This window comes from Lolium perenne, chromosome 1 (genome assembly GCF_019359855.2).
Source record: "Lolium perenne isolate Kyuss_39 chromosome 1, Kyuss_2.0, whole genome shotgun sequence".
Lineage (NCBI taxonomy): Eukaryota > Viridiplantae > Streptophyta > Magnoliopsida > Poales > Poaceae > Lolium > Lolium perenne.
Genome location: NC_067244.2, coordinates 86533705 through 86546161, shown reverse-complemented (window position 1 = coordinate 86546161; position 12457 = coordinate 86533705).

The window sequence follows — 12457 nt, the reverse complement described above, 5'->3', positions numbered from 1 at the left end:
TAAAATTTATCCTCCATAGTAGGTGGCACCAAAATACCATTATCATTATAATCATCATAAATGGGAGGCAAAGTATCATCAAAGAAAATTTTCTCCTCCATGCTTGGGGTGTTGGAGATATGCCCAAGAGGCAATAATAAAATGGTTATTATAATATATCTTTATGTTCATGATAATGTTTACATACCATGCTATAATTGTATTAACCAAAACATTGATACATGTGTGTTATGTGAACAACAAGGAGTCCCTAGTAAGCCTCTTGTATAACTAGCTTGTTGATTAATAGATGATCATGGTTTCGTGATCATGAACATTGGATGTTATTAATAACAAGGTTATGTCATTATATGAATGATGTAATGGACACACCCAATTAAGCGTAGCATAAGATCACGTCATTAAGTTATTTGCTATAAGCTTTCGATACATAGTTACCTAGTCCTTATGACCATGAGATCATATAAATCACTTATACCGGAAAGGTACTTTGATTACATCAAACGCCACTGCGTAAATGGGTGGTTATAAAGGTGGGATTAAGTATCCAGAAAGTATGAGTTGAGGCATATGGATCAAAAGTGGGATTTGTCCATCCCGATGACGGATAGATATACTCTGGGCCCTCTCGGTGGAATGTCGTCTAATGTCTTGCAAGCATATGAATAAGTTCATAAGAGACCACATGCCACGGTACGAGTAAAGAGTACTTGTCAGGAGATGAGGTTGAACAAGGTATAGAGTGATACCGATGATCAAACCTCGGACAAGTAAAATATCGTGTGACAAAGGGAATTGGTATCGTATGTGAATGGTTCATTCGATCACTAAAGTCATCGTTGAATATGTGGGAGCCATTATGGATCTCCAGATCCCGCTATTGGTTATTGGTAGGAGAGAGTTCTCACCCATGTCCACATAGTTCGCGAACCGTAGGGTGACACACTTAAGGTTTGATGTTGTAATAGTAGAACTTGAATATGGAATGGAGTTTGAAGTATTGTTCGAAGTCTCGGATGGGATCCCGGACATCACGAGGAGTTCCGGAATGGTCCGGAGAATAAGATTCGTATATAGGAAGTCATTTTATGAGTTTGAAAATGATCCGGTGAAATTTTGGAAGGTTCTAGAAAAGTCCAGAATAAGTCACTTTGGAAGGCGGAGTCCCGGTGGGACTCCACCACCCATGGCCGGCCAACCCTAGTGGGGGGAGTCCAAGGTGGACTCCACCAAGGGGGCCGGCCACCCCCCCACATGGAAGGGTGGGAATCCCACTTGAGGTGGGAGTCCCACCTTGGGTAGGTTTCCCTACTACATGGAAGGTTTTGGGTTGGGGTCTTATTCGAAGACTTGTAGTCCAACACTTGGGGGTTCCACCTATATAATGATGGGTATAGGGGAGGGGGGCGGCCACCACAACCACACCACCTTGGCCGCACCCAAGGAGGCCGGCCACCCCCTCTCCCAAACCCTAGCCGCCCCTCTCTCCTCCACCTCTCCCGCACGCTTAGCGAAGCTCTGCCGGAGATCTCCATCGCCACCGCCACCACGCCGTCGTGCTGCCGGATTCAAGGAGGAGCTACTACTTCCTCTGCCTGTTGGAACGGGGAGAAGGACGTCATCTTCATCAACACCGAACGTGTGACCGAGTACGGAGGTGCTGCCCGATTGTGGCACCGTGATCAAGATCTTCTACGCGCTTTTGCAAGCGGCAAGTGATCGTCTACCACAGCAACAAGAGCCTACTCTTGTAGGCTTTGGAAATCTTCAAGGGTGAGTCTTGATCATCTCCTCGTTGCTCCCGTCTTCTAGATTTCATCTTGGCTTGGATTGCGTTCTCGCGGTAGGAATTTTTTTATTTTCTATGCAACGTATCCCTACACTGGTATCAGAGCCGTGTCTATGCATAGATGGTTGCACGAGTAGAACACAATTGTTTTGTGGGCGTTGATGCTTTGTTGTCTTTAGTTCGAGTACTTTGCATCTTGTGGCATGGTGGGATGAAGCGGCTCGGGCTAACTTTACATGACCGCGTTCATGAGACTTGCTCCACGTTCGACATGCAACTTGTATTGCATAAGTGGCTTTGCGGGTGTCTGTCTCTCCCACCATAGTGAAGATTCAATTTACTCTTTCTATTGACAACATTAGTATCACCGTTGTGGTTCATGTTCGTAGGTAGATTGGATCTTACTCGAAAACCCTAAACCACGTAAAATATGCAAACCAAATTAGAGACGTCTAACTTGTTTTTGCAGGGTTTGGTGATGTGATATGGCCATGATGTGATGATGAATATGTATGAGATGATCATTATTATATTGTGGCAACCGACAGGAGCCTTATGGTTGTCTTTAAATTTCATGTTGAGTAGTATTTCAAAGTAGTTGTAATAGTTGCTACATGAGGTGAACAACCATGAAGACGGCGCCATGGACCTTGATGCTACACCGACGATGATGGAGATCATGCCCGTTGATGATGGAGATCATGTCCGTGCTTTGGAGATGAAGATCGAAGGCACAAAGACTAAAGGGCCATATCATATCACATATAAATTGCATGTGATGTTAATTCTTTATGCATCTTATTTTGCTTAGAACGCGACGGTAGCATTATAAGATGATCCCTCACATTAATATCAAGATAATAAAGTGTTCTCCCCTCGTATGCACCGTTGATATAGTTCATCGTTTCGAAGCATCTCGTGATGATCGGATGTGATAGACTCAACGTTCACATACAACGGGTGTAAGCCATGTTGCACACGCGGAATACTTGGGTTTGCTTGACGAGCCTAGCATGTACAGACATGGCCTCGGGACAACGGAAACCGAAAGGTTGAACACGAGTCATATGGATGATATGATCAACATGTTGATGTTCACCATTGAAGCTACATCATCTCACGTGATGATCGGTTTTGGTGTAGTGGATATGGATCGTGTACCACTTAACAACTATGAGGGATGTTGTATTAAGTGGGAGTTCATTAGTAATTAGATTAAAACATGAACTAATTATCATGAACTTAGTCTGAGTAGTATTTTGAATTAATTTTGTAGTATTGGCATCCGTTTTTTCTACCATGCGCTAGTCTTGTAATTGAGATAGAAATATTGTTAAGTCTGACAAGAAACTTTACGGATTGGTACCGTATTGTTAAAGAATCAAGAATTGATTAAGTCCTATTGCAAACTTTTAGTAAACCTCACATTGTTAATTCAAAGAGCAATGGTTTCAATTAGTACCTAAAGTTATCTTGTCTCCGTGAAACTTGAATTCAAATCTGTTTGAAAAGTAAGGAGCTGAAAATTTAGTTTTCAAAAATAATCAAGGTATGAGATATAGGTGATATCTAAGACCTTATTGCAAGATGATAGAATATAATTTGGTGAGACTACATAAACTCATAAGTTTTATGGGAATGTATGAAGGTTGAAGACGCCAGGCGTCACAATCCTCCAACTATTGGGGCACTAACGATATTCGCATATCCATGAAGTTATCGTCCTTAGTATGCACCGTTGCTAAGACTCGTCGTTTCGAAGCATCACGTGATGATCGGGTGTGATAGATTCTACGTGTGCATACAACGGGTGCAAGCCAGATTTGCACATGTGAATACCAAGGTTAAAACTTTACGAGCCTAGCATGTACAGACATGGTCTCGGAAAGTCGTCATGATGGATAAAATTATGAGTGAAATTGTTCATCATATTACAAAGTTACTAATAGTGAAATCTGAAACACTTGTCATATGATGATCAACTTCAAAGTAAGAACCTCAAGGTTATTGGTATTTGACCAACAAACCTAGAAGTTAATGATGTTAAAGTGTTTTACTGAATAATGAGGAAAGCTAAAAGAGAAATTACAAAAGATATTTTGGCAGAAAGAAAAGAAAAGACTAGAAAGTCTAGCTCAGGTGTATATAAATGATATACATGTTATGGATGTATTCCTCGTTTGGTCACACAATGAAATTCTTGGGTATTTGTACCATATTGGTTGGTATGAAGTGTCATACAAAACAACGCAATACAAGAATACAATGGCCTAAGTGGCTGACAAGGAATATGATAGGAATGCATGTCTGGAACAAAAATAAAGTGTTATTATATTCATCGTTGGCATTCTATCTAGCCCTTAGAATTTATAATAAAGAACTTAATAATTGTTATTTTGCTCTGGTCAAATGAACACAATGAGTTGTTCAAATTATGACATTACTCCATGTACGATGGATAAGTTATTATAAATCTTAATGGTGAAACACACACACATAATACTGACGCTAAAATTCCATAAGGCAAATGATTTGAATTCCACTTATTTGTGGAACCGCCATTTAGGTCATGTTAGAAAGGAACGCATGAAGGAACTTCATGCAAATGGATTTTTTGGAGTCATTTGATGTTTAGAATCATTTCGCGCTTGTGAAATCTTTTCTAAAAGAGAATGACTAAAATACCGTTCATAGGCCAAGAGTTGAACGGGCAACTAACTTAGTGGAAAAATACATGATGATGTATGTGGTTCACTGGGCATAGTTGTGTGCGGGAGATTCTTCTACTTCATGAAAACTTTCAACAATGAATTGAGTATATATATGTGGATATATTCGATAAGGAAGAAGTTTGAAACATTTGAATAGATTCAAATAAATTTCAGCATGAAGTGGAAATCATCGTAATAGAAAAGTCAAATATCTATGATTGGATCATGGTAGAAATATTTGAATTACGAATTTTAGCGAACATCTAAGAGAGTTATGCAATTGTTCTACAACTCACGTTTCTTGGAGTATCATAGTGATGATGAAGTATCCAAGAAATGTATCCAAACCTTGTTGGGTCAATGATGAGATAAAATATTGATGCCATTATATTTTTGTGGATTATGCTTTAGTGACTACCGCTTTTACACTAAATAGAGCATCATCATGATCCGTTGAAGTGACATCATACGAGTTATGGCATGGGTATGAACCTTAATAGTCCTTTCTTAAATTTTGGTATGCATAGCATATGTAAATAAGTTTACAACCAAAATCGGATGAATGTCTTTGTTGGTTATCCCAAAGAATTGATTGGGAATTCTTTCCACTATGAAGTAAAAGACAAAAGTGTTTAATATTACTTGCTTATTTCCAAGAAATTGTTTTCTAGCGAAGTATTTGAGTGGGAGGACAATAGAACTTGATAAGGTTTATGAACCTGAGCATAATGATCAGAGTAGCGCAGCATCGGAATTGGTTCCAGAAGCGGCCACGACGATCATGGCTCCCATGACTACAAAGTGTTTTAGCCATGGAGATCGAAGTACATATTGAACCTTGTAGGTATGGTTTACTTTGTGATCAAATAAATGATTTGTGGACAAAGGATTGATTTTGAAAAATGATAAACCAACTACAAACAAATAAGTTATGATGGGCCCTGACTCCGTTAAAATGGCTATACGCCATAAAATCGAAGATAGATGAATACTTTTTGATAGTAAATGGATCTATAAAATTGATGGACTTGGATGAAATATCCTTGAAGAAGCTCGACTTGTCGAAAAGTTGTTTATGACAAAGTTCAAAGAGTTGACTACGATAAGATTAGATCTTCCGTAGCAATGCTTATAGTCTATGTGGATTATTCTAGTAATCACTACATATTTCTTTTATGAGATATGCTAGTAGGATTGTCGTCGTGGCGAACGAGCAGATGCCATGGGATGGCTTAAGTTGGGGCCGAATGGGCGCAAGAGGATTCGGGGGAGGGTTTGCGACTAGGTAGGACGAACTTCCGGATGCTTTCCTCAAGAACACAACCAAAGGCCGGTATGCAAGAAGAAAGACAAGAGGGAACTCTGCTCTAGATCGCTAGCTTCATTGATCTCAACATGGTTACAGGTTTCTGAGTGTACATAAGCATCTCTGGATTGATCCTCTAACCTCTCGTCCGTGTCCGTAATAGGCTATGCCCCCTCTCCTTATATAGGGGAGAGGGTGGCTTACAGAGCAAGAAACCCTAATGGCATCTTTGACTGGACAAACTACTTTACAAAGCTACTTTAATCATGGATGACGCCGGGGTCTTCTTTAATCAGGAACGCTGACGTCCTCCGGCTTCTTTCAGCGTCACCCCTCTCTTTGGCGCCAGGGCTCCGATTAAAGTCACTTTGCTTAGCTCATCCTTGTCTTCTAGCTCTGAAGAGAATCTTTGACCGGTCTTGCCGACCTGCCCTCCTTCCGATATCTTCTTCATCCGGTTCCGGTATACCCCTCTGGGGATACCGGCCTGCCTTTACTTAGCCAAGCTCCTATCTTTGTGCTCCGGTAAGAATATTAAACTGGTATCTTAATGGCTCAAACCATCCGGTTTGGCTTGCCTTTGGCATACCGGGGGTCATCCCCCCAACATTAGTCCCCGAAGCTGGTATAGTCTGGTGGATTCTATCCAACAGACCATGCCAGGTTCTCTTGTTTTTAGGATACCGGTTTAATCTTTCCGGCGTTGAGCTTGGACCCGGCATCTTTGCCCGGACTTACCTTCTCTCTCCGTGCAAGGTTTCTTCCATTATGCTTCTCTCCGGTATCTATAGCATTTACTCTTTCCTCGGCGAAGTCGAGAATTTCTTGGGCCCCGCGCCTGTCAGTGACATGCGCACTGTTAACTGTCGCGCCAGTGTCAGGGGTCACTTCCCTTTTGACTTCTGCGCGTGCATTAAATGCCTCACAGCGGATCCGCGTGGCCATTCCAGATCTGTGTGCACCTCCGTGTGGCTCTTCGTTTCTTTGCGTGTATCACCGCGCCACGTGGCAGCCCGTGGTGCGAACCGTCGCGGCCCGCGGAGCGAACCGCTGCGGCCCGACGGTTTTCGGCCCACCTTTGCTCTTCCTTTATAAGGCAGAACCGCCCCCTCTTCTTCCTCTTCTCGCATTCTCCGCTCTTCGCGCACAGTGCCTCTTGCTCTCTGCGCCTCCGCCGTTCTCCTTCCGCCGTTGTTCGCTCGAGCCCCGCCGCCCGGCGAACTTGCGCCGCTTCTCCGCCGGACTCCACCGTGCGAAGAATCTCCGCAGCGTTCCTCTCGCGACCGCTGCATTCACGCTTCTTCAAGCTCTTCTCCGCTCCGCCGTCGACGGGACTCCTCGGCGACCGCGGGCCCACTACTTCACCGGCGAACCTCTTCTGCAGTGACTGCGCTGCCTCAGGTTAGGTTTAATCTGAGTTCGCTCCCCTCTTGCTTGTTTTCTAGATCTTGGGCCGATAGTGTATTTATTTCCCCTTTTCTTTTGATTTTTCTCTTAGTCATAGATCTTCGCGCGGGGGCACACTGTGGGATTCTTGTTTTTCTGCATCTAACCTTATGTCTAGCGAGGAGTCTTCCTCTTCCTCCTCCTCTGCTTCTTCTTCTGCCTCTGCTTCGGCTTCTTCTTCCGGTAGCCGGCGTAGCCAATCTTCCGATAGATCCGCCGCTGATCCTGTTCCGATGGATACCGACTCCGGTAGCCACCAAGAATCCGGTAGCTCCAGCCAAGCTTCCGGTGTAGATACTTCCGGTGTGACACGTGGAGCCTGGATGGGCTCCAATGTTACCCAGTATGAGATTGACTGGCTATACCGGTCCCGCAGGATTCCGGAGGGAGTAACCTGCCGGCTTCCTGGCGACGAGATTGAACCGGTGCTTGAGCCTGGTGAACATGTTGTTTTCCTCGCTCACTTTGAGCGCGGCTTCGGCCTTCCTGCTTCCGAGTTTTTCCGGAAATTCTTAGATTTTTACGAACTTCAACCTCACCATCTTCCCGGCAATGCCGTTTTTTATCTTTCTTGCTTTGCCACCTTCATGGAGGCTTATATCGGCATTCGTCCCATTCGCGAGACGTTTGCCTGTTTCTTTGCTCTGCGGATCAATTCCGTTCAGGGCAAGGAAATCCCTAAACCCAAACCCCTCGTTCAATGCGGGTCTTGCATCATCGGCTCCCGCCAAGGGAGCCCTTTCTTCAAATTTACCGGTCTCGAGTCATGCCGGCTATGGCAAGGGACCTTCTTCTACGTGAAGAACAACGGCGCCGCAAATCTCATCGATCTGCCGCCTTTCAACCCGGCGCCGCCCAGCAGAGCCAACTGGAGCTACAACCCGAAGTCGGATCATATCGAAACCAACCGGGTGGTACGCTTCATGGCGAACCTGATGAAGGAGACCAACATCTGCTCCGATGATATTATCCGCACCTTCATCTCGCGCCGGGTGCTTCCTCTCAAGCGCCGGCAGCATAGGATGAGCGAGATGTACGGTCCTGGTGATCCCACCAAGATTACCGGCCTTCCTCTCAGCAAAAGGGACATCGTCCGCAAGGCTAAGCAGATCTGCCAGACTGCCATGCCGGATGATTGGGAATGGGGCCTCCTGCCTCTCAGTACTACTAACCCTCCGACCCAAGAAGTAAGAGATTACGCAACTCGGGTCGGCTTACCGGTAACTTTTTGCTGTTGTTAACCTTCTTTTTACTTGTTTCAGGCCAAGGACCGCTTCCCCACCATTCACGCAGAGCGACGTGGCCCCTGCGTGAAGCGTGCCCTAGATTCTGTTGACCCGGATCCTTACATCCGTTGGCAGGACCTGAAGATGGGCAAGACCAGAGCTTCGCGCCTCGGCCCGTCCGTGCCGGAACCAACCGGTTCCTCGGACGACTTGACCTTGATCGAGGTATTTTTCTTTTTCAATTTCCTATACCTTTTCATTATTGCTCCTTTGTAGATGTTCTCTTAGCTATCTTGAACTCGCAGATCCACGAGCACACGCCTCCGATGCAGGCCTAGGCCGGCTCTGAATTCGTGGAGAAGCTGATGGCCCAGGGTCAGAAGAACAAGGTTCCGGCGTCTGACGCCGGTTCCAGCCAGGCCCCTCCTCCGAAGCGCTTCCGGACGGAGCCTTTGGGGAAGAAGGAAGTTGGTGTGAGGCGCTACAAGCGCAAGCAAATGCCGACCTCCTCTGGGTAAGCTTCCGTTTTCTTGCGTGTTTCTTTTTACCAAGTTCTTTTGCCGGTTGCTTTTCTCCAACTCTTTTCTGTTTCTTTTACTCAGCCCTGCGCTCAAGCTTGGCCCAAGGCCTGTGGGCTCTGAAGGTACCGCGAGGACCTCAACCCCTCCTCCTCACTCAAGCCTGGCACCATCTGGTGCCGGCAACATCTCTGCCTCCCCTCTGGGGGGCACTTCAAGTTCGGGGCGCGCGGCCCCTACACCGCCAGAACACCGCGCGGAGGAGGACTTTGTCTCCCCTCCTGAAAACCAAGACACCGGCGCCAGCAACATCGGCGCCGAAGAAGAAGCTGCCGGGCGGGCGGAACCTCTGGTTCCTCCCGTCCTTGAAAAGAAGAAGAAGACTTCCGCGCCGGAAACTTCCGTGCCGGAAAGTTCCAACCTGGGTGACGCGCCTAGCGCTCCCCCTTCTCCAAGAACTGCTCCCACGCCACCACCGGATGCTCCTCGCACCGAGCCAGCCGGCGCCACTCCAACTCCGCCGCCGCCCAAGACCTCCAAGCTCATCAAGGGAAAGGCGACGGCCTCCAGCGCCCCCTTCGGCGGTCCGCAACCCTTGGTGCTGCACGTTTCCCGCGCCGCCAGCACTGCCAGCGAGAAGGCGACCGGCCTGCTTGGTCGGATCACCGATTTTAAGCGCGAAGGCCGGGAGCTGGGGCACCTGCTGCCCTATGCGCAGAAGTGGAATGCCGCGGACATGTCCCCGGTGACCCGCGGTATGGGCAAGGACAGGCTGCCGTTGCCTGACCCTGTTGGAGACCGGTCCTCCGAGGAGCATTTCATGCGGCTGCGCCGGGCCGTCAAAGAGCTGGACAGCGCGTGGTACGACGCCACGAACAACCTGATGGTAAGTTCCACCAACTTTTTTCAATTCTTGCCGGTTTGTTTCCTTCCGGATCTTGTCTATGTTTTTCTCATCTTTTAAACTTTTGTCGGTTTCTCTTCTTTCCTGAATCCTGTCTATTCTCCCAGTCCCCGAGTTTTGTGTTGAGAGCGTAGCTCTTAGCACGAAACTTAACTTAAAAACACGCGAAACCGGCATAGCCAGTCCCCGAGTTTCGAGTTAAGAACCTTGTTCTTAGCGCGAAACTTAGCTTAGAAACGCGCGAAACCGACATAGCCAGTCCCCGAGTTTCGGGTTAAGAACCTTGTTCTTAGCGCGAAACTTAGCTTAGAAATGCGCGAAACTGGCATAGCCAGTCCCCGAGTTTCGGGTTAAGAACCTTGTTCTTAGCGCGAAACTTAGCTTAGAAACGCGCGAAACCGGCATAGCCAGTCCCCGAGTTTCGGGTTAAGAACCTTGTTCTTAGCGCGAAACTTACCTTAGAAACGCGCGAAACCGGCATAGCCAGTCCCCGAGTTTCGGGTTAAGAACCTTGTTCTTAGCGCGAAACTTACCTTAGAAACACGCGAAACCGGCATAGCCAGTCCCCGAGTTTCGGGTTAAGAACCTTGTTCTTAGCGCTAAACCTTAACTAATCTCTTTTTCTTGAACAGCTCACAGCTGACGCTCGGAAGGTCCTCTTTGAGGAGCTTCTATGGGAGCACCGGGATCTTGCTGAGGCACATGACAAGTGCCAAGGTAAACTTTTTGTACCTCCGGCATCTTCTTACCGGAAAGCTTTCTTTCTCTTAACACGCATGATTTTTTGTTTAACAGTTATCCCAGAAGCTTCTATTGAGGCCCTCAAGGCGCAGCTTGCCGCCGCCTAAGGTACAGCTTCCTGTTTTCCTGTTGACTTGCTCCTTCTTCATTTTACTGGTGCAACTTTTACTAACATTTTCTTTCCGGGTTCCAGAGGAAAAGGACCAGCTTATCCGGCAGCACCAGGAGGATCTGAGCGCCCAGAGGACCAGCTACCAGGAGCTCAAGGGTCAGCTCATCCAGCTTGGTCTCGACCACGCCAAGGCGCTGAAGGCTGTCGAAGCCGATGCGGCGGCCAAGCTGCACGAGGCGCTGGAGGACGCCGGCAATGCCAATGTGGTGTTGCAGGCCGAGCTGGAGGAGGCCACCAAGGCGCGGAAAGTTGTCGAGGACAAGGCTGCGCGGCTGGAGGCGGAGCGGAAGGAGTATGACCGGCTAATCACGCAAACTGATGCACATGCCTTCCGTAAGTTTCTTCCTTTTTCCTTTTCCGGTTTCTGCTTATAAGCTTGTTTCTTCCGGCTGCATTTTCTTAGCCTCTTTCTTTCTTCGTGTAGGTCTCTTCCCGGACTCCCAGGTGTTTGCCACGAAGAGGGTTGAAGAGCATCGCGTTGCCCAGGCCCATGCGAATCTTGGCGCGCCATGGGCCCCCTATGACCATCTGGTTGCGCTGAATGCGCGGGTCTCCCATATGCGCACCATTGATCGGAATGTTTCCGACATTCCTGATGTAGCTACCCAGCTCTTCAGGACTCTCTGGCCTGGAGAAGTGGTGCCGGACACCTTCTCCCTCTTCAGCGACCGCCTCAAGGGTGCCGGCAGAAGGATCCGGGAGTGGCAGTGCTCTGCTGCCCGTGCCGGAGCAGACTCTGCGCTCCGCGTGGCCTGCTCCTGGTACCCGGAGCTGGACTTGGACGCCCTCACCGGAGTGCGCGAAGACACTGAAACCGATCTGGACCTAGTCCTTACCGCTAAGCGGCAGGATCGGGCGTACCACATCGCGGAGTACGCCGACGTGCGCACCTTCATCCCCCCTCCTCCAGATGTCAAAGATTATCTCAGCGACGAGGAGGAAGGTGAAGGCGAGGAGGAGGCCGAAGCTGATGATGCGCCTCCAGAGGGTCCTGGTGCTGGCGATGCTCCCCCTGAAGCCCCTGTTGCATGATTACCTGCTGCTAACTATTTGCCTGTGAAATGCTTGTTGGTCCTGTTGGACTTAAAACACTGTCGGTTAAATTCTACCCCGGTATGCCGGGGTTCGTGATGTAAAACTCTAAATTCCCTTTTGGTTGTGACGCAATAGTCTTATGCCAGTATGTTATACCGGTGGTTAATTATCTTATGTTTGCCTTAGCATATTTTCTTATCGTTTTGATTTTATCCTGCACTGCAAAGATTTCAAAAATTGTTTCCGCATCCAATTCGATGCACACTTGGCTCTTTTACCTTGGCTCTGCCTGCCTTCTCTGGGCGTTCTTTGGCATATGAGCACAAGGTTCTTTTACCAAACAAGCACTTTTTTGAACTTAGAAATAACTTCGAAATTTTGCAAAAAACCGGTTTAACCGGGGTTAGTTAAGCTTTTCCGGATTGCTTGTTCCCACTCTCTCTTTTCGCAGTTCGCGTGCTTAATTGCTACCGGTTTATCTTGCTTGCCATGAAGCCGGTTTGCGGACAGCATCAGAGTCGAAGACTCCGGTAGGTTTAGCACGCTACTAAACCGGAAAGAAAAAAATGTTCACTAAGCACCCGGTGAACTGAAAAAATAAACATATTG